Genomic DNA, 24,262 nt, shown 5'->3' on the forward strand with positions numbered 1-24,262 from the left:
CTCACAAAACCAGCCTATAAATCTTTCTCCATGGCCATATTTTTTAATGATTTAAAAGGTAAATCAGACATGAAAAACAAGAGTATATGACGTGAAACCAGTGTTAGATAAACACACATGCCTTTATATAAAAAAAAAAAATACTGCACAACCTTACCTCCTTCTAGCTAAAAATAATCATTGAACTTGGCTTCCAGATTCAAAAGGATGAAGCTGGACTCAGTCCAGATATTCTCAGTAACAGCCACAACCTAATTAGTAAAACAGAAAATGGTGTTATTTAAAAGCTCTGGTGTACCACAGTCAAATGTTGTAATCAGCCACCATTACCAAAAAAAAACCAAACATTGTGTCATTGGAGGTATTGAGGAGTCCAATTAATAGAAACAAGACCAATCCCAGTGCTTAAAGGAATGAGCTATGAAGATAGGATGAAAGAACTGCATTTATTAAAGTGTATTCTGCGCTGTGACGGGGTGTCCACCCCTTGTGTATATTTATGTATTATTTTCATTTGTATTATTATTATTATATTGTATTTGTGTGCGGGCGGATGAAAGCCGTCCAGCATTGTTATTCATTATTTGAGACGGTCTTACATTGGGTAGTCAGTGTAGATGGGGTTACAACTACATCCCTAAATCTCGTGGGAATGTGGCTGGAGCCTTTAATAATAGGTTAATTAACAGAATTAAGAGAATAAAAGGACCTACACTGGGCTCATTGACGGAGAGTGTTAGAGGCGGAAAGACAGTTGTGGTAAGAGAGAAACCATTTCTATACTAGATACGAATGTACTTGTTCTTTTTACGTGTTTTTACTTGTTTTGGCCCTTGAGCCGTTTGTTTTGTGTATTATTTAAAAGTCTTTATTTTGTTACTTTTGTTTGTTTAATAAATATACGTCTGTGGCCGTTTCAGCTCCGTACCTCAAGCTGTCTGTGTACTGCTTCCCTGGTCTGACGTCACCCCTACAGCCATCTTTACCACATGCACAATAAATGGTTTATATAAAAACCCATAAGAAAGGAGGATTTTTGTAGGGGTGAGTGCAGTTTTGACAATGTCTATTCTGAACTTACTGTCAGGGGCATAAGATAAGCAGAGACAGGGTCTCATTCACTAAACAGCAGTAACATGTTTTGCATGCAGGAACCCCTTTACTGCGTGCTTGTACACCTGCTGTATCCACTAACCAGTAGCAGGCAAACTAGCACGTGGAATAAAGCATGTGGAAAAAGTACTTCGTTCGAGCCATTTAAATATAATGAATAATGTTAATGTGTGGAAATGTATGCAAATGATATCACAAAATACCGCAAGGGAGGTATTTGATGTGCAAACCATATTCACTTAATGGCGCTAACTTTACTAGGTGCCTCAGTGTGTGTTAAAAGTACCGCTTATTGAAACCAAGTGGTGTCACAGAACCAGCAGAAGAGCGGCACAGGAGATCGAGAAGAGTGAGGGAGAGAGTATTCTGAACCTCCTCAAGGATCCTTTCTCCAAGTAGATTGGTTCCCTTTTTGTTTAAGTGCAGTCCGTCCCGCCTATATAGATAGTCCTTGTTGTAGAATGTGCTCCAATGTTCAAGAAAGGTGACACCTTCCTGTGTGCACCACGATTTCATCCATGCATTTTGATTATGTATTTCCAGATGTCCGTATGCTCCTTTGCAAGACAAGTTTTGGTCTTGTCTTTTAATTTCCTTCCTAGCTGTCTGAATTTGTTTTGCAAGGATCTTGGCCTGTCTCTTCCAATGTTGTTTGTACCGATGTGGACGACTACTACTGTGTCGTCTCCTGTTCGTTTTAGGAGCCTGTCCACGTTCTCAGTGATGTGCATGACAGAGGATCCTGGAAGGCAGCACTCTGTTGTAGTAAGGGGGTCCAGACTGTGAACTGAACTTGCTGTGTTTCTCAATATGGAGTCCCCAACAATCATGACCTTCCTTCTTTTTGCTGCCTGGCCAGCACTGTTTATAGGGTCCTGAATATTGTTCTCTCGTTCTCTTGATGTTGGTTTTGATCATCTAAATTTTGAAGTGGCTCAAATTTGTTGGATGTTTTGATTTCTGGTGGTTGTGTTTGATGAAGTTGATTTTTTCCCTGCTTCTGCCTATCTGAACCCAGCTGTTTTGACCCTCTTCTATCTCCCTGGTGGCTGTCAGTCTGCTAGGGGTGCTGACTTCCATGAATTGTGGGTGTGCCAGCTCCTCGAGCTCCTGTTGCTGTCTCATTTCCTGCAGCTTCATTTCTAGCATACTTACTAGTTTACGCAAGTCCTGGATCATACGGCACTTTACACACACTATGAGGCTGGTGTATATGCAATACTTTCAGTTATGTTAATATTTTTATATAGTCACCATGTACTTCTGATATTTAAGTAGGCTATGTTTAAATAGCTTTAAAATATACAAGGTAAACTGTAAACGTCCAGTAAATGAATGTACACAACGTGTGAGTTGAGGTGCAGTCATCAATACAAGCAATCAAATGGCATCTAATGTTAAAGTGACATTCCACCAAACACCTTTTGAAATGTAAACAGTGAACTTTTAATTGACTGAGCGAGTGACTTCTGATTAATATTTCAAAATAAATCAGAGGGAGATCAAGTTGAACAAACAAATATTTATTTGATTTGCAGAGTTAAACATAAATGTTCGATTAACAATCTCTTTCTTTGCTTTGACTATCTTGCAGGACGCTATGATTTGGGACAAGACCCCTGCCCTCCTCCTACGGAGCGCATTTATTGTGTCCTTAATGTTTCATTGAAGTTAATGTTCTCACTGATTCAGCACCAAAAATCCTTTCATAATTCCCCACCGCTTCTTCTGCTAATACATTTAGCTCCTGGTCTGTAAACTTTATATTCTTCACTCTTGGTCCTCCTTGGTCGCTGTTATTGTGACAAACTCAGATCTGTACTTACCTTTTCTTTCAAGCACCCTTATATATGTGTGTATATATATATTATTATTATTATTATTATTTATTTCTTAGCAGACGCCCTTATCCAGGGCGACTTACAATTGTTACAAGATATCACATTATACATTATTTCACATTATACAGATATCACATTATTTTACATACAATTACCCATTTATACAGTTGGGTTTTTACTGGAGCAATCTAGGTAAAGTACCTTGCTCAAGGGTACAACAGCAGTGTCCCCCACTGGGGATTGAACCCACAACCCTCCGGTCAAGAGTCCAGAGCCCTAACCACTGCTCCACACTGCTGCCCTATATATATATATATATATATATATATATATATATATATACACACTATAATACAGTGTGTATAAACCTAATGCATAATTCTGCGTGCTGAATTCTGCACGTTGTGACAACTTGCAAATGAATCTATTCGCTTGCTTTATTTGTGCATATAATTAGCTTAGTGAATAGAGCTATCGCTGGTTCATTTTTACAAGCGGTGTGGCTTCCCTCTGCCACGCGGTAATTCATTATATATATATATATATTATATATATATATATATATATATATATATATAATATATATATATATAATGAGAGGTACAGATGTGTGCTGGCTTCTGGGTAGGAATGTCCCTGGATGTAACCACTGAGGTAACAGTATATGTGGAATGACCCCAGTATCTGGTTAAATAACCCTTAAGCCCTGCAGGCTTCCTACCAGCCAACCTGTATGGTTATACTGAATGCCTTGAAGTGCTAGAAAATGGTAACAGTACAAATGTAAATTATTTTCATAATATTTCAAGTATAGTTTTATTTTTGTTGTTCTGCAACCTTAAGTGGATGTCTGTGTGTTGTAGTGAACATGTATAACCATACATCAGCACCGGAAGACCATGATGTAATTGACATGGTCTCTTGTGTCATCTGGAAAGAGTTGTATGTTCTATGTCTTACCTGATTATGGCACTTTGTAGTTGCTTGTGTTGTCTGGCTCCTTTGGCTGGGGGTGGGAATTGCGAGTTAGGGTTAAAAGCCCTAACGCCACATTTCCTTGCTTTTGTGGCGATGGATTCAACCCTAACTGCTGCATTAGCGTAGTTTTTTGCAATGAATATATGAATATATATATATATATATATATATATATATATATATATATATATATATATATATATATATATGGGTTACCTTACATGATGTTAAAATTGTTTGGTGATTTTGTAATGTGACTCATATCCACTGTAGACCTGAAACCATCAGTCTGATTTCACCAGACTTGGATTCAAATTGATGTGAAAGGTATGAAAAGGTATTGGATTACACTGCTGTGCAATAATACTGAATACATATTTTAAAAAATCTGTACGCTACCATATAAGGTTACTTTATAAACAGGCCAGTATGAGAAAAATGTTAATTTCATGCAGGGGGGTAATTATTTACCATTCAATGTATGTATTGGTTTTATTGCCTTCATTTTCATATAATTTACTTTTCAGGACATGGGCCAATGCATACTGCCTGAAATTAAGGGCCAGAATCAGACCTGGGGTCAGTTATAATTTGAATTACAATTACAGCATACTTGTTTCCTGAAATTGCAATTAAGATGCTATTTTTCAAATTACAATTACACTAAAAAGTAACATAAACAACTACACACATTAACATGTTTACTCTGCCAAACAGTAATCACAGGTATAAATACAGAAACATACTATATAATGTTTTTTCAAACAAATGGGGTCGCTAAAAGGGGTTGAAGAATGTTCGCTCAATGTAAAACACAACATGGAACTGTGGCTGACTAAGCTTGGAAAGATGTGTAATTGAACTGTAATCGGTCAATTATGTGGCAATTACAATTCCGCAGGTGTGCCAAGGTTCAACTGCAACTACAATTAGATTGTAAGTGCAGTGAATTACAAGTAACGCAATTACACTTGTAATTGACCCCAGGTCTGGCCAGAATTTCTTCTGATAAATATCTTTTAGTTTGGCACCATTTATTCTGTTATTACTTTAACTCCTTAAGAATTGGAGATGATCCAGTGGCACAGATTCATTCCGGTCAATATAAATTACTTTTAATCCTATTTGATACTTGCTGACGATTCCTGGAGATACAGTGAAACAATCCTTTAGACGTTCTAGCACCTGTTATACAGTCTTTACGAAAAATAAAAAAAATGAAAAGTATATAATATAGTTGTCCCGTGTTATACCGCCCCCCTTTATAACGCTACCCTCACATACCGCCAACTATTCTCTCTGAACAAATGTCACCAATATAAAAACAGTGCTATTTGTACCCGTTATATCGCCACCCCGCTGTCCGCCATCCGCCAACTTCCCAAGCCAAGCAAACATTGTAGTTTCACTCATTGTAGTGCCAGTGAAATAATCATGGTCAATTAAAACAACAGTTATGCAGTTAACCTTTGACTCGCTTTCCTAATTCGTTGTTAACTGAACGCTCATACCATGTCATCAACGCTCCTGCTCTCAAAGCAAAACAAAAAGTTCAAAATGGCGAGTCGACCCTACATTTAACACCAGAGCAAAAGAAACAAATCTGCATGTATGCATCTGAAAATAAGAAAGCAAGTCAGAAAGACATCACAAATGTTTTCTTGCTTAACTGAGGCATATACTGTTAATCGAAGGACAATTGGAGACTTTCTGGATGAAAACAAATGGCTTACCTTGATGGAACGGGTTGATTTGTTTAACCTGAAAAAGGCTTGACGCAGTCTAAAATAAACCACAATAAAATGTTTTTTAAAAAAAAAGTATGGTAAGAGGTTTGACTTAAACTAAAGCATCAGTTTTGTAAACATTTTTTTTTTTTTTACTTTTTGTTTAAAAAAAGTGTTTGTACATATTCAACGTTTTTTTTTTGTTTTTTTTTTAACTGCATAAAAAAGAATGCTGTTGAGCTTAAATTGCTTTGTGAAATAAATAGACGGCATTGTTCAATGGGGGATATTATTAAGCAGGCTTACAGTCATGCCACAGACTGTAAAGTTCAAATGACTAGTACAGTAAAAAAAAAAAAAAAAAAGAATAAATAATTTGTACGCTTTTTTGTTTTTATGGAATTGTTGTTTGGGTGATTTGAAACTAAATGAGTGTTTTATTTATTTATTTTAAGTATAAACTGTTCTTCAAAAGAAACCATGTATGTTTCATACAGATGGGAAAAGATGATAAAACATCACTATACTGTTGTGTTAAGAACTAGTACTGTAGTTTTAAAAAAGGTTAATGAAAATGGCCTGGATATACTATAATTTTATAACTAAAAAATTAAAACGTTTGAACTTACTGCATACATAGAAGGTTGTATTTTTTTGTTTATTTTTTTTTTGACCCTCACTATAACGCCATCCTCGCTTATCACCCGTTTTTGCCCATGGCTCTTACCTGGCGGTATAAAGAGGGTTGACTGTGTAACCCTTTCATCACTACAGGCATAAGAAAGATAACTTCCAGAACAATAAATGCATGTTCTGAATGCATAGTATGTGTGTGTGTGTGTGTGTGTATATATAAATATATATAAGTATTTAGCAGCACCAACACATCTTCTTTACGATTATGCAAGTTTTATAATAAGCAAAAATAAACCGGAGCATACATGCAGTCTGCATATCCAGTATTTAAATGAAAAATGTGCACTTTTAATGGCTTTTAAAAATGACACAAAAAAGGTGCCACATTCACACAACTTGAACATGCAACCTAATTTTAAGCTATGGGTTTTTGTTTTCTTTTTTTTGTGTGTGTGCTTTGTTTGTTTGTTTTTATAATAAATAATGTTTTGTTCACTAAATTGTTCGGTGCCACAAATCCGTGACAAGAAGAAGGTCTTTACATACGCATTAAGTGGTGACCTGCGCATAATAACACAGATTTTAATAATAATAATAATAATAATAATAATAATAATAATAATGTTGTACTTTTAAATATTTTAAAAAGTTAATAAACAAAAAGGATCAAAGAAGGAATTAGTAAAGAAACACAACTGAGATTGCAGTAAGTTGTATGTATAAATGTATAACAATATCCTGTAATGGCTGGAGCAGTCCCCAATCGACTCATTAAATAGGACTACTACTGGTACCACGACAAAAAAAATAAAATAAATAAATACTATGACTACAACTGTATAATTACTACTAATAATAATGGTAACAATTAAACTGTTGGATATATAGGGATGTTCATAACTCTGATCTATAGATTTTAGTCCAACCATTATTTTACAACAGAGTTGCTGGAGGTCGGGGTGGTAACCTTTTATCAAAACAAGACCTGTTTTGTAATGGGACAGCCCATCTCTAGTATGTCCAATAGGAATACATGGGCGGGGTCATGAATTTATTTCCAGTCTTTTGGATCATTTCCAAGTCGCGTCTGGTGTGGATTGACATTCAGCGACTTCGCTCGCTCACATCGCTCGCGTCCAGTGTGGATGCAGCTTTAGAAAACAGCATTTAAAACGGTAAACATGAGAGATCAGCTATCAGATAGATATCTATTAGACCAAGTCTATGGAAGCTATGAAAATAAAAAACAGAAAAAGGGATTTACTTTACAAAATTATGATATAGTTAGAATAAAATTAGGTTTCAGAATAGTGGTGGGCTCATACTGCGCATTGTAATTCCTGTTAAAGGACTGAACACTATACAGAGTTGCCCCTCTTTCATGTGACCTGTTGTGTACAGTTGCCAATTTAGGCTTTCTTACTGACTGCTTCCCAAGCTTAAGCAACTGTGTTTGAAAGACTAACAGCTGCTGAAACAAAGAAATGGCTTTTATTTCACTATTTGGCTGCACTGTGGTTACAATACAGAGAATGGTACGCTGGCAATGCTGTGATTGACTATAGCACAAAACAAACTGAAGTTCAACCACAAAATCGTATATATGTTTACGTTTTTAGATAACCCAATTTGTTGTTCATTAGATGGTTGTTTCCTTGTTTTCTGAGCTAAAATCATTTAAGCATGACTGGGCAAGCGCAATACACGGTGTACCACATTTTAACACATACCACAAAATAACCACACCGGTAGTTCATTTTTTAAGAAAGATATATAGAGAAAGAAAGAAATGTGGTCCTTTAAATCTCCTTACTACTAGCCAAACATATCACATATGTAAAAAAATGAGCACCCATCAAGTGAAGTTTGATATCAGTTATGTTGATGCAGTTTTAAGAAATGTAACAAAAGCAGGTCTTCACTTTCCTAGAGCTTAGTGTTCTGGCACAGAGCAGAGCAAACATAGTTTGCAATATTGAATAAACAAGTTAGTTCCAGGAACTCAGTAGAAAAATACAGGCAGTCTTTTAGGCAAGACCAAAAAATGGATTTTGCTTTTGTGGATTCTATTGGAATGGATTTTGCTTTTGTGGATTCTATTGCTATGCCTGTTTGTTTTAGTCTTTGTTTCTTATTGTTAAAGGATCGTCAAAAATTTCAATAAATGAAAAAAGAAAATATTTGTGTACCATAACATTAAGATGTTGTACTTTATTGGGAAGCCCAACATTTTCACTGGGACCCCCAACATTTCCTCTAAGACCTTCAGTTTTATTAGTTTGAGATTCCTGGACCCTCAGTGGGAAAAGGTTTTGGGGAGCCCTGTGTATATAATGAGTAATTGTCACAACCTAGTGAATTTAGTGTATTCCTTGATCTGCATGCTTCTGAATTCAGCAAGACAGTAACTGGTAACAATTGTCTTAATTTTCACTTCCCCAAAACTATGCGAGATGCAGATATACCCTATGCTTATATGCAAAACAGATACTAAATTAAATTGGCACCATGAATACATTAAAAAGGAATTTAAGGTTAATAAAGAAAATGTTTAACCGATTTTTCTGAAGGTTAATCAAAAAATGATGTGAGCTGCTTTTGTAATTAATTGTATTATGTAGTACTGGTACAGGAATATAATATACATATTTCAATACAGTCACCCACATGATAAAAAATAAAATAAAAAAAACACTGAGAAAAGATTCTACTAAGAAACTAAGTTTACTTCCCCTAAGCATTGAAATACCAGATGCTGTTAAAATAACCTTTGAAAATACAACAAATTTTTTAGATATTTTAGGTAAAGTAATCAGATATTGAGATTGCTAATTGTAAAAGAACAATCAATAATAAAACAATGTTCATGGAACTTACCAAGCAGTTAATTATTGCAGACTCTTCTCACCGATCAACTGGTTAACTTCAAGTGAACTTAAATGCTTTAAGCCACTCCTTAAAGTGAAAATTCAAAGCCTCTTTTTTCAGTAAACCACATGTTTCCCAGAACTCTATCTCTACTGGGTTGGCCATGCTCTGGTTCGGAGCCCAGGAGCCAGCACTGAGTCCTGGAGCCGGAGCAGAGCTTGTCAGTTTTCTGAGCTTCGGAGCTGGAGGGGAGTTGGAGCTGGGGATGCTGGAGCTGGAGCGTAGCTGGAGAGCTCCGGAGCATGGAGCCAGAGCTGGGGTTCTGGAGCAGCTCCACTAGTTCCTACCTTTCACATTTATAAGAAATCTTTTCTGAATTATTCAGTTCAAATATTTGAATGAACAAAATAAATCAATATATAAAATACCTAAATGTAAATTCACAAGTACTTTAATGTATATAATATTTCTGTTGATATAGGGATTAGTGTACAAAATTATCAACTAGAGTCTTGCATTCCGGTATCTGCAGCCATTACCTAAACCCAGTGGAGGCATATAGAGAGGGTCCTCATATTCGTGCAGTAAGAGGACAGTGAGGGAAAGATTATAATCACAAATGCAATCTGAAACGTACAAAGGAGGTTAGGATTGAGTAATAATAAAAGAAAGCTTGGTGAAGATTGGTACACTATCAAGGCAGTAACCATGTTCACAGTAGTGTGTGACAGACATGATATATACCTCCCCAGAAGTGGTATCATTGGAACCGCACAGCCCGAAGTGGTTATAACGCAGCTAACTGTCATTTGGTGGATGGAAAGTAATTAAAATAATTGAAACACATTTTAAATTAAGACAAAACCAGAAACTTTTATTGTGTACACATCCGCAGTGTTATATAGTCCCAGACTTAATTTAATTACATTTATTGATCTCTTAATAAAAATAAATTGCACATGCCCGTTTATTGTGAATTTCTGCAACGAATGTGGCATCTCACTAGAAACTACTAGAGGACTGAACACACGCTAATGATGAGCAGAGTTTCAAGTGACACGAGGAAGTAAGGGGAAAAGCTGCCATGAAGCTGTATCTGTATCAGGTGAGTTTGTGTATACGTTGCATGCGAGGCACACATATTCAAGTCCATTTTCATCCTTTCGGATCTCAAAAGATGTTTTTATTAGTTGGCAGACACCCTCGTGTCCAAGTTTTGCCAGATTAAGTTGAAGATCAAACCAGACTTTACGCACCAAGCCGACCGCGGTATTTTACTTATTTCCTTAAAATGAATGTCCATATTTTTTTCTCAAACCAGTCTTTAAGTACATTAACAGCCCATGGTGTAGTTTTTTTTTTTTTACTGTTTTTTCTATCTTTGTTTTCTTCTATTTCATTTAGCTGGTCTTCATCTACTGCTATGTGTCTACTCTTGACAGTTGCTGCTGCACTTATTTTATTTGTATTTTTTTTTTCAGATGGACTGCTGTCTTCACTCAGATAGTTGGTGTTGTACCAGTTATCTGGAGTTTCATCCCCAAATATATTAAAGGAAATAGGTGGCATGTCACTCATTTTTGGCAGTGGTTTTGTAACTAATAACAAGTAAAATGGCAGTTTGTCATGGAATTTAGAATGCAGTGGTGCATAGTGATTTATTCAGTGTGAAGTGGCTTATTAGTATGCAAAAGCCATGCCATACGTTATATATAAGCACGGTCATGTGATGCTGTTTAACCAATCAGAAGTCGTGTTATATATAGATAGTGCTAGACTGGGGGGTGGATGCAGGTGGACGCTTTTTGGAAGGGTGGACACCCACTATTTTTGGTCAAACACCATTTTTTACACTCCGTCTCAGGGGTTGGCAACGTGTCGTACACAGACACCAGTGTCCATGGTAAAAATTTTGAGGTCCGTGGTCATTTATTCAAAAAAACGTACGACTTACAAGCTCTGTTGAAAAAAGACATGATTTATCTATGTACATATTGCAATTGCGATGTGAACGGGCCAGATTTGGCCTCTGCTTCTCCCCGTAAACTGACAATGACGCCAATATTCTATAGTAACTGTGATTACTGTAGAATCATTGATGACACTGAACCATAGAAGCCTTGTTATCTTAATGTGTGACAAGAGCACTGATCACAGTGACAAGAGTCAAATAATAATTTATCATTGTTTTGTGAATGTTGACACAGGTGAAGAGTTTTTGAGCTTAATTGAAATAACTGAGCGTTGTAATACACAAAATCTGAGTGCAGCCATCGTTGGTTGTTTGGTAAATGACCAAACAAGTACCCAGGAGGGAAAATTGTGGGATTTACATCAGATGGGGCATCTGTGATGCTAGCCCAATGTGAAAGTGCTCATAAATTACTGTGCCTACTTCTTTGGTTGAAGAGATATTATCAGCTCATCAGGAATCTTGTGCAATTAAATCATACTTAAACTGCTGATGGTAAATAATTTAACTAAGTCTATTAGTTAAATTGTCTAAATCGACTACATGCAAGATGCAACAGATGTGTTGACTCAAAACTTTATTTAGGCACTGTACGATTTGACTGGCGAAAGATAACATTGCTTTATTGGAGTTCATAAAGATAGCTTTTTTCAGCTTGTTACAGTAACCTTTTCACTTCTGTGTTTGTTTATTTCTTAATTATTTTCTTTATTTTAAGTTTGTGGCGGAATTTTGTTAATGGCATATGTGCAATATATAAACCTTAAGTGAATTAGCATTTGTATGGAGGGTGATCACTGTCAAAAATATTCATATATATATATAATGAATTTGTAATTGTAATTACAGGTACAAATCAAAAATACAAGTACAAATAAAACATACGAGTACAACTCAAGAAAAGCTACGGGTACGACTCAAAAAGTTATGAGTACAACTTTTCTATCTCTATAATGTAAAGTCTGCTTTATTTCCTATTCAAAGCTTTCTCTTTTGAAAACGATTGCATTTTTAGCAAGATTCACCTGGATTTGTTTAGAGACACCCCTCCTTAACACATACGTGTTATTATTTCTACAATCAATGTTTTCACTTGGCCTGACATGGGCTCTTTTCACCGAAGTTCTGTCCGAAATTGCCGGCTCATGAATATTCATGAGCTGACAAGCCGGGGGTGTGGTTTGATCTTTGGCTTGGTTGTCAGGGATGGGATAGGCAGCGATTGAGAATGAACAAGATTGGCGGCAACTCAATTCTTCAGCTTTTTTGATAGTGGGTTAATTAGGTATATTGTTAATTGCCTTATTATTTAAAATAGTGTGTTGTTAAAAAAAATACATTGCATGTCTATATAAATTAATAACAACTGTTTGATTTTAAAAAGTTTTTTAAAAAATCAGCTTGTATTTAGCTCAGACAGTTGGAGCCTGGGATGGAGCCTGGTGGATCCCCAGCTCGTTACTGCATCACCAAAAAGGTACAGACAAACACAGCATTATCTGCATACATGGAAGCTCCAAGGCCATGCACGGAACGGTCGGTTTAGATTCAATTCAACAAGTACCGTATTACTTCAATTTGGCGCCGCAGTGTTTATTTTAAATTGATCAAAATGACTGCGTCCTTTAAACGAGGGTGGCGATTATACAAGGGTGGCCTTTATTAATAATACTATGCTTTACAAACACTGCAATGTTTTATTAAATGATTTAAAACATTTTAGAAATGGCGCCATGAGAGTCTCCGATCTGCAGCACTATACTCTTGTGTGTTTTTGGGGCTTGAATGCAGTATATTTACTGACAGTTAACGAGAGCCTATTAGGTGGGAGTTGGGAGGTCAGGGGAGTACTGTACCAGCGAATCAGGAGTGTGCATTGGTTGCTATGGGGTGGGACAAGAAGAGGAGAGAGAACGATAGTTGAGTATGATGCAGTTGTTTTTCTTAACGAGAAATATTACTTCTGAATTTTGGTTTGATTTCTGTTAAAACTAAAATATATCCTACTCATTTTTTTTTCTCACTGTAATTTACCTGCTTGTTTGTAATTTCTCTGTAAGAGAAACCGAAGCTAAATCTTATCATAGATAGTAAGCAAGTTTTTTTATATATATAATTGTGGGTGTACATTAGTTTGTATGCTGGGTTGAGGTTGCAGTCTCTTCGGGGGTGTCATGTACATAGGCAGAGTTGCGTGTTTCTTAATTTATTTTTTGTGTATTTTATTCGATCAAATTGTTAATGTCTTTATGTGTTTTTTTTCAGAGACCGTTTTTTTATAGAGACCGACGTCATATCACATTCGTAAATATTGACACTTGCTTTTCAAGGGAGATGCAGCATTTTTGTGCCTATAACCCCTAAAAAACAGTTGTCCAAATGTTGTTTTTGTTGTTGCATTTGTAACCATTTTAGTCGCAGTCTGGAGCCCAGCATCATAATTACTCATTTCTCTGTGATTCAGTGGTACAGACAGATTGATACATTATGATGGCGTGATTAAGGGAGCATTGTGTTTTGACGAATCATATCGTCATAAAGAACTGTCGGTGCCTACCTGTGGCAAGCCAGTGGTGCAGTACCAAATGCCTGAGAGACAGGCATTTGGGAATGGGTTGCCAAATTGCACAACAAGTTGCCAAAATATCCATGACATGCTACAATCTCCTAAATTCATTCTGTATCTCAGTTTCTTGAATTGGGTTTTGCCACTTCTCGCATCAATGAATTTGGCACTGCAGAAATAGAACTCTGTACAACACATACTGCTCTCTGGAGAAGGTACTGCAAGGTCATTTTGAAGCCGTTTAAACAGCCTTCAAATGAGGATTCTACGCTGAAATCTTTCGTATCGCCAAGCGACCTGTCTATCCCTAGTGCCAAGGTCACAGAGATACTGAGGGAGTGTGAGAAGCAGCACTACTTGCCAGAAACGGAGATTGCTCAGGTAAAAGCAACGTTCATCGAATATGCAAAGAAACTTAAACAGGCATTCAAGGCCAGGTTTCCTGAAAAAGAGCTGGTGAAATGCATGCTTTACTTCAACCCCTGTAACCAAAAGCCACCAGTCTCAGAAATTCAAAAACTTGCTGCAAGATTTACAAAGCACATTGACTCCAGCATAGTTGAAATGCAATATACATTGTACTGCGAGGATGAGGCTGTCAAGACACTTTTCAACTCAGACCGCTGTGGCAGTGATGTTACCAAATTGTGGTGTCTTTTGTTTAAGTCAGGTGAGGATGAATACAGTGAACTGGCAAGGCTGTCACTTCTTTTACTGACACTGAGCCCTGACACATGCTGCTGCAAACGAGGCTTCAGCCACATGAACTCAATCAAAACATCCACAAGGAATCGCCTTGAGAACTGTCTGGTTGATGCCTGTCTATGTATTGAAACTGCAACAACGAGCACAAAGGACTTTGATGTAGCTGCAAATTTTATTATTATTATTATTATTATTAGAGTTTTTAATACAATAATATACAACGCAGTTAACTGTACAGTAAAATACATTTCAATAAGGTGGCCAGGTCAAAATAGGGAGACCGTAACCAAAAATGGCGGTGCCTCAGACATGTGGCAGCTGCTAAGTCATAAAATTGACTGTGACGCTTGTCTTAAAAATAAACTGTTATATAATAATAAAAAAACCCTGAGAAAAATTAGATTTTTGTGCCGAATGTAAACTATGTGAACAGTACAGTCAAAAGAAAGATATGTTGTAAGAATTATAGGCCTACTCTTAATATAACGGTTTTGTTGTCTTTTACTAATTGTAGCAACATTAGAGCTCTGTTAAACATAAAATTACACAAACATACTTCAATATTTTAAGACTGATTTGTAGCAGACAAAAAGTTATATATATATACAGTACTGTGCAAAAGTTTTAGGCAGGTGTGAAAAAAATGCTGTAAAGTAAGAATGCTTTCAAAAATAGACATGTTAATAGTTTATATTTATCAATTAACAAAATGCAAAGTGAGTGAACAGAAGAAAAGTCTACATCAAATCAATATTTGGTGTGACCACCCTTTGCCTTCAAAACAGCATCAATTCTTCTAGGTACACTTGCACACAGTTTTTGAAGGAACTCGGCAGGTAGTTTGGCCCAATCATCTTGGAGAACTAACCACAGTTCTTCTGTGGATTTAGGCAGCCTCAGTTGCTTCTCTCTCTTCATGTAATCCCAGACAGACTCGATGATGTTGAGATCAGGGCTCTGTGGGGGCCATACCATCACTTCCAGGACTCCTTCGTTCTTCTTTACGCTGAAGATAGTTCTTAATGACTTTCGCTGTATGTTTGGGGTTGTTGTCATGCAGCAGAATAAATTTGTGGCCAATCAGATGCCTCCCTGATGGTACTGCATGATGGATACGTATCTGCCTGTACTTCTCAGCATTGAGGAGACCATTAATTCTGACCAAATCCCCAACTCCATTTGCAGAAATGCAGCCCCAAACTTGCAAGGAACCTTCACCATGCTTCACTGTTGCCTGCAGACACTCATTCGTGTACCACTCTCCAGCCCTTCGGCGAACAAACTGCCTTCTGCTACAGCCAAATATTTCAAATTTTGACTCATCCGTCCAGAGCACCTGCTGCCATTTTTCTGCACCCCAGTTCCTGTGTTTTCGTGCATAGTTGAGTCGCTTGGCCTTGTTTCCACGTCGGAGGTATGGCTTTTTGGCCGCAAGTCTTCCATGAAGGCCACTTCTGACCAGACTTCTCCGGACAGTAGATGGGTGTACCAGGGTCCCACTGTTTTCTGCCAATTCTGAGCTGATGGCACTGCTGGACATCTTCCGATTGCGAAGGGAAGTAAGCATGATGTGTCTTTCATCTGCTGCAGTAAGTTTCCTTGGCCGACCACTGCGTCTACGGTCCTCAACGTTGCCCGTTTCTTTGTGCTTCTTCAAAAGAGCTTGGACAGCACATCTGGAAACCCCTGTCTGCCTTGAAATTTCTGCCTGGGAGAGACCTTGCTGATGCAGTATAACTACCTTGTGTCTTGTTGCTGTGCTCAGTCTTGCCATGGTGTATGAGTTTTGACAGTAAACTGTCTTCAGCAACCTCACCTTAGTTAGCTGAGTTTGGCTGTTCCTCACCCAGTTTTATTCCTCCTACACAGCTGTTTCTGTTTCAGTTAATGATTGTGTTTCAACCTACATATTGAATTGATGATCATTAGCACCTGTTTGGTATAATTGTTTAATCATACACCTGACTATATGCCTACAAAATCCCTGACTTTGTGCAAGTGTACCCAGAAGAATTGATGCTGTTTTGAAGGCAAAGGGTGGTCACACCAAATGTGGATTTGATTTAGATTTTTCTTCTGTTCACTCACTTTGCATTTAGTTAATTGATAAATATAATCTATTAACATGTCTATTTTTGAAAGCATTCTTACTTTACAGCATTCTTTCACACCTGCCTAAAACTTTTGCACAGTACTGTATATGTTTTTTTTTTCATACATTTCTATGATTTGGTGATATTTTGTAATCTGGACTACTTTCATAAAATAGCTGACAGTTCTGAAAATAGGGCTGTTTTGGGGAATTTTGGCATACAGACCATGGCTCGGACAAAATCTTGCAGCTCCTCAATAGTAGAAGATATTTGAAATCTGATTTTTTATTTGAAATCCTCAATTTCGCATCGCTCATATGCTTATCATTCTTTATATCTTACTTGGAAAGGGGTCGAAATTGGCAGTTTTTAAAAATATTATTTATTATTATACATTTTTTAATTATTTTTGGAGCGGTGCAGTTTATATAAAACACATAATACATTTCACGATAAAATACATTATCATTGGAAACAGCTACTAAAGGCCTTTCTATAGATATATCAGGCAGGTTGCCAAACTACAAGCGCTAAACACAAAGTGGTCATATTCAAGCCCAAATATGGTCATTCTACCTAGGCGTTAAAGGGTTAAGAAAAAAGTTTGATTTTGTAAGTTTCCAGGAAGCTCATTTAGTTTCAAGTGATGTTGCTCATTTTTAAAATAAACATTACAAGGTAATTGCATAAGTATCCTGTAATATTGTGCAGTTTGTGAAGTCCACAGATATCCAAAATATGTTTACCGGTAATACGATGGCAGCATGGTGATACTGCTGCCGATAAAGAGGAACAGTAGTAAAGAGGCACAGTTGTTTGAGTAAAATCAAGTGCATATTGTGGCATTTCCCCCTAGGATAACTTTCATTCAATTAAGGTATATTCTTTCTTTGATATTTTACCAAGGGGTGGGGAAAAGAAAGGAAATTTAATAAAAATAATTGTTCACAAAAAAATGCAATAAATAAATAAATAAAATGATTAATTAATAAATAAAATCAACCATTACACAATTTCTCCCGCACACCCCCCAGAGATTATTATTATTATTATTATTATTATTATTTGTTTATTTAGCAGACGCCTTTATCCAAGGCGACTTACAGGGACTAGGGTGTGTGAACTATGCATCAGCTGCAGAGTCACTTACAACTACCTCTCACCGGAAAGACGGAGCACAAGGTGGTTAAGTGACTTGCTCAGGGTCACACAATGAGTGAGTGGCTGAGGTGGGATTTGAACCGGGGTCCTCCTGGTTACAAGCCCTTTTCTTTAACCACTGGACCACACAGCCTCCTAGATGTCTCAGTGTCTCAGGAACCCCTGCCCTAAGCCAATGCATAAAACTAATAACCCAATTGTTTGTTCTACACCTGAGCACAGTTTTTATTCTACTACCAAACTCACCTGTAAAACAAGAACAATTAATCACTACATAGCCCTCCACTGCCATCAAACTCCTCAACACTTGCACCCAGCTCTCCTCCACTGCAGCTCTCTATACTATTTGACTTTACACGGGTAATCATAGTTCAAGATATGATAGCCGCATTTAAAGATTCAAGCTTCTGTGAAAATATCCTTTGCTGATGAAGCAGGTGCTGATGTGTCTGGTGTCTCGCGTGATGCATTTGCTGCTTTTTGGGTCACTTTTATGTAAAACCATGTGGAAGGGGAGACAGTGGGAAGAATTCTAATTAAGGGATACATACACCAGTCCTATTCCCAATTCATCTTTCACTAGCATTTGTTGTTGCTTTAGTCCATGGAGAGTCAGAAATGACTCACAAAATATTGATGGATTTCTTTTTGTAGGTATATTGCTTAATTTGAGGAAGACGTAATAACTGCAGCAATGAATGGTAGCATTGGAGAAGATTACCAGGATGAGTTACTGAAAACTCTGTCAAGAATAGGTTGTCTTACGATGACATGAAGGGCCCTATTCTGCAAGTAGCCCTGTGACAAGCGTGCTCTGTCCCTGGATCCTCGGCATATGCATGCCACTGCGTAAGCAGCTGGATGCACAACAGGAGACGCATTGCCAAGGCTACCAATTGAGCAGGGCGGCTTGGGCCGGGGCTTGGTGGATAGGGAGTCTCATTGGCAGAGGTGCACCCGACCATTCATAAGAAGAGGCTATGCTACAGAGAGAGATGCGTGCTACTGTGTGTGGTGGGGTGACTCTGGTAGTGTCAGGCTACTCTTAGAAGGAAGGTGCTTTCCAGACAGTGATTCCAGTTTTCAAAGTTTTATTTAGAATTCTTTACAATTATATAAAATTGAAATACAACAGAAGACTCCACACAGATATTTAAACTAACACTTTTTTTTGCTTTTCCCTTTGTAACCAGGACAGCTAAGCCTTTTGCCTGTAATGTTTTTAGTTTTGTACAATTTTTCACCGATACTCCCATCCAACTCTCCTCTCTTCTCCCCAACAGCAAACACACCTCAGAGTGGACACATGTGCAAACCAATTATCACATTACTATCTTTCTAATTAATAATATACTTCTAATTTACAACAGGTGTTTTGTTGAGAGGTAGTATTCCCTGCCCACCAGTAACCCCCAGCGGTCATCTCTCTAAAACTGCAGGCTTGCATCCAGAAAGTTCTCCATACGGGCATAATGCTCTGTTCCCACGAAGACTAATGTATCTGCCCTCTGTTACCTTACCACAGCTGGTGTATGCGTGCTGTTGGACGGGTCAGTGAAGACGTTGCCCAGCCTGAATCGTCTGAGAGAGAAGCAACCTGCTGGCAGACAGCCAGCAAACCCTTGCGCTCAGGAGAGCGAAACTACAAACCAGGAAATGTTTGTGAACCCTGATAATCTTTGCCACAAAGTAATCAGGACTATTGTTCGAGATTAGGCTTAGTTTAGGAGATTTCAGAAATCCTAGCAAAGTATAGCGAGGGCGTAGCACACAAACTCTGTAGCGGAACCCTCCTTGTAGTGGAGGTAGAGCCAGCCGTATTGACGGCACCTTTTGTTTATGTTGCTGTGTTTCCATTGTGTTTGTTTTGAATGTTTTATACCTGCTTCATCCCATTGTTGGTATCCTAGTGGCGGCACTGTGTAACTGCATTAATTCATTAATGAACTTCAGTTGTGCTTGAATGAAGCCTGTGCGCCTGGGAGGCGTGTCAAACTCGATGTTCTGTGTCCTGACTTTAATCCAGTGATCACACACACGCAAAACACAAGCCCATAAACAGCTGATACAAAAAACAGGATATACATTAGAGATTATGTCTAATATAGGGCAGCAGTGTGGAGTACTGGTTAGGGCTCTTGACCGGAGGGTTGTGGGTTCAATCCCCAGTGAGGGACACTGCTGTTGTACCCTTAAGCAAGGTACTTTACCTAGATTGCTCGAGTAAAAACCCAACTGTATAAATGGGTAATTGTATGTAAAAATAATGTGATATGTGAAATAATGTATAATGTGATATCTTGTAACAATTGTAAGTTGTCTTGGATAAGGGCGTCTGCTAAGAAATAAATTATAATAATAATATAACACGCAGCACTCTTCAAATGTTTTTTCCAGATGTTTCAGCTACAGAAGCACTGTATAAAGCCAAGAAGGCAACAGTAAAAGGAGTACTAAAAATGCAGCCCAGAATAAGACAGTCAGACAAATGGCTTGTTGGCCAAAACAAACAGACAACACACAAAATAAACCAAGCAATATATAAAACAAGTATCGCTCTGGTGCAAAGCCAGCGTGCCTAGCAATTGTTCTATTCTTTGTATTTTCAGTTCTTACTGTCTCGCGTTTTCGTTCCACCTCTGAACACCTTTCCTGTGTTGAGCTAGACTGCAGATCTTTATAGTCGTGACCAAGGGATTAACTGGCTAACAGTGAATTTATTATCCCTTGGTCACATTCTGCACAGATTAAATAAGGATGCGTGACTGTCAGCTAATTAAACACTCAGTGGCTGATCAGTCACTCATCTTCACGAGGTCATTCTAAAATAAAACAATACAACACACTAACATGGCAGACAGCACCTTACTCTTCTTGCCAAACAATAATAAAATACAAATACTGGCTTCTCACCATTATATAACATAAATCATAATAATAATAATAATAATAATAATAATAATAATAATAATAATAATAATAATAATAATAGCAATAATAATACACAGAGGGCAGACACCCTGCCACAAATGGCCTTCTGTATAAAAAGGTATAGCCATGTACCTTTTTTCTATAATAACTGTTATTATACATTGACATTTTTTTTAAGGAATACTGGTAGTTCAAGACAGAAACTTCCAGTAAAATTGTTCGGGTCCTCTGTGAGCATATATACATTTTTTTTTCAGTTTAACATTGGATTGGATTGGATTGGATAGGATATAACACTTTACTTGACTGAAAATGTAAAAAGTAATTAGCACTAATCTTGGATTACCTAATGTTATTTTAGGTAAAGTAGTCCAAGATTAGTGTTAAACAGAGTCTGTAAAACCAGACACCTCTGTAGACTACATTTCTGTTAATTATAAGGTATACGATATGACAGGTAGCATATTAAAGGATTATCAGGGAGTTTGTTCTGGCTTTTAAATAACATTAATCCAATTTCTGAAACTCTAATATACTGTACTTAAACATACTTATCACATTTCATTTAAAAAGCCAATTTTTCTTGGCATAGCTATGTAACAGCTTTGACTGTGGTTATTTAAAGCAAGGCTTCAAAAATCAGACAATAATACTTCTTTATTATATCTGAAACAAAAACACATTGGAAATCAAGTTATCAAAAGTACTCAGATATTTAAAGTGGAGATATAAAAAACACAAGCCACGTTTCAAGAAACAATTGGGGCAACCTTGGCCAGCACCAAGCAAAGAAACACAACTGTAAAAGCAGTGGGGGTCAAGGTTGCCTCAGTTGTTTCTACTAACTTGGCTTGTGTTTTTCATGTAAGTTCGATCTGCTTTTACTGTGCCTGAAATTTAAAAGTCAGAACAAAATCCCTGATAATCCTTTAATATGCTTCCTGTCATATCGCAGACAGAACGGCAACACAAGTCTACAGCAGATGACTTCAATCTCAAAAACTATCATCCTTAAAACAGAGTGAAGCTTGTCTTTTTGATGTAAGTTCGATTCGCTTTTATTGTGCCTGAAAAACACAAGCCAAGTCAGTAGAAACAACTGGGGCAACCTTGACCCCCACCACTTTTACAGTTGTGCCTATTTGCTTTGTGCCGGGCAAGGTTGCCCCAATTGTTTTCTTCTAACTTAACTTGTGTTTTTGATATCTCCACTTTAAGTGGCTGGGCACTTTTGATAACTTGTGGTTTTTTCACATTTCCGAAGTGTTTTTGGTTCAGGTATCAAAACTTTGTTAACTTAATGGATAAGTATATAGTGTGTGTGTGTGTAGTGGGGTGGTGAGTATAATGGCAAAAGCATCTGAATGCAACGTTATAATATTAGACTCTTTTCATAGCATTCAAAGTTTCAAGATTTTTTGTAATTTGTGGTTTGTTAGTTTTTAAGAGGTTTCAATCTTACCTATGCAAATGGGTAGTAAAAAAAACATTGACATGTCAAAGTCTTTATTGCTAGTTACTGATGTATACTTTGGTACAAAAATGTAAAAGCATAGCAATGGTAAAAATAATGTACATTTCCAAAACTTTTCAACATTCTACTAATTTGTACTTGGGTGATTTGATCAACTTAGTTCAATGTAGTCCAATCTTAAAGCATTACATCTGTATATAAAAGGCCATGTACATGTCTTTTGCATTTCTTGGCCATGGTTTGATTTCAATAAGTGTGTCATTTGCACGCGCCCACTTTGTCGTGCCAGGAACAGAGAGGACACACACGTAGTTTCATGAAGCGACATCTCCTCCTTTGTGTATACTAATGGAAGATAATTTGTAATTGCAGTTGTTCACATTCATTTGAATCTTGTGCACACCAGTAAACTTCACATCTTGTCACTTTGTAATATTCCCGTTTGGTTCAGTTTGCCAAAGCATAAGCTGGACTGCAAACATTCTTCCTGCTGACTGAAGGACTTTGCGTTTCAGTAGTGCCACCATCAATAGGTGCCCACTTGTGCTACTTCCAAACACATGGAATGTGTACCATCAGGTACATGCAGAGAGTAAACATGCCCCACCTCTTGATTTGATGTGTGGTACCAACATTGTGTACATAGCATGTCGTGCCTTGTGGAAACTGAAACCAGATCACATATTTCTGGCACAATTTGGTGAGAAACTCAACAACATCTTGCTGCTGAACTCTACTCAAGGGTTCTCCTAAGAAGTGACAAATGTCCACAGTACTGAGAGATGTAGTGATCATAGTTGATAACAAAAGTCCTGGGGCATTCCACAGTATCCTGAGCATCATAGAGGGAACAGCAGGAAAAAAAGGCTTTTTAAATTTTCAAACTACACTTAAAAACGTCTGTGAACTTACAATAAACATAAAACTTTTATTTTCTTATTTTATTAAGGTAAGGTATATACTTTTTAATAATATAATTCATACAAGTAAATATGTACAACTATTTAAATTAATTAAAATATAAGTAAGCTAATGCCGTCGTGGACGGGACGCTGTGGAGGGGACAGACTTGTCCTATCCTGAGTGTTTTTTGTTACGATGTCATGGCAAATAGACATCGTAAAGCTATTCTTCTTGGAGATGCTGGATAATGTCAGTGTTTCTGACTTCTGCTAGGTAATGATTCTTTGCTATCTCATTTGCAGCATTTTAATTGTGTTTCTTATTTAATACAACCGTATAAACATTAGATACAACCAATCAAAGATGCGCAGGTCACAGGGTGGAGAAGGAGCGGGCTCTGGAGGCAGGGGCGCGTAGCGGAGGTAGAGCCAGTCTTCTAGTGCAGGCGGAGCGGAGAGGTCGAGTGGGGGTGTAGGGAGAGATGAGGGTCTGGAGCTAGCTGGGTGCAGTCTGGTCAAGGCATCTGTAGGCTAGTACAAGAGTCTTGAACTGGATGCGAGCGGTGATCGGGAGCCAGTGGAGTGAGCGGAGTAGTGGAGTAGCGTGGGAGAAGCGAGGCAGAGAGAACACCAGGCGGGCAGCGAGTTCTGGATGAGCTGGAGCGGACGGGTGGCGGACGCAGGGAGGCCAGCCAGGAGGGAGTTGCAGTAGTCTAGGCGGGAGAGTACCAAGGCCTGGATCAGGAGCTGGGTAGCGTAGTTGGTGAGGAAAGGTCGGATTCTTCGGATGTTGCTCAGGAAGAATCGGCAAGTGCGTGCCAGAGTGGAGATGTGCTTGGAATAAAAGAGGCAGGGGTCCAGGGTAACTCCGAGGTTCTTAGCAGAGGAAGATGGAGAGAGTGTGGTAGATTCCAGAGGAACAGAGATAGAGAGATCAGAGGAGGGGGAGGAGGAGGGAAAGAAAAGGAGGTCAGATTTAGAGAGGTTGAGTTTGAGGTGATGCGAGTGCATCCAGGAGGAAATAGCAGACAGACAGGTAGAGATACGGGAGGAGATGGTGGAGTCAGAGGTGGGGAAGGAGAGGAAAATCTGAGCATCATCAGCATTGAAATGGTATGAGAAACCATAGGATGCGATGAGGGGGCTCAGGGAGCGGGTGTAGAGAGAGAACAGGAGAGGACCCAAGACTGACCCTTGGGGGACTCCTGTTAAGAGAGGGTGAGGTGTGGAGGTTGCTCCACGCCAGGTTACCCGGTAAGTGCGGTTGGAGAGGTAGGAGGAGAACCAGGCCAGAG

General features: G+C 38.0%; 1 protein-coding gene across 1 annotated transcript in view; it reads right to left on the reverse strand.

Moving 5' to 3' along the window:
* LOC117399611 (collagen alpha-6(VI) chain-like) overlaps window positions 1-9,289 on the reverse strand; it is a 68,254-nt gene extending 58,965 nt beyond the window's left edge. The window contains exons 1-2 of the mRNA XM_033998901.3: window positions 9,173-9,289; window positions 158-251 (exon numbers count right to left, since the gene is read on the reverse strand). The gene's annotated coding sequence lies outside the window, so the exon portion shown is untranslated. The remainder of the gene's footprint in view (window positions 1-157; window positions 252-9,172) is intronic.
* Window positions 9,290-24,262: the final 14,973 nt, after the last annotated feature.

This window comes from Acipenser ruthenus, chromosome 4 (assembly GCF_902713425.1).
Source record: "Acipenser ruthenus chromosome 4, fAciRut3.2 maternal haplotype, whole genome shotgun sequence".
Classification (NCBI taxonomy): domain Eukaryota; kingdom Metazoa; phylum Chordata; class Actinopteri; order Acipenseriformes; family Acipenseridae; genus Acipenser; species Acipenser ruthenus.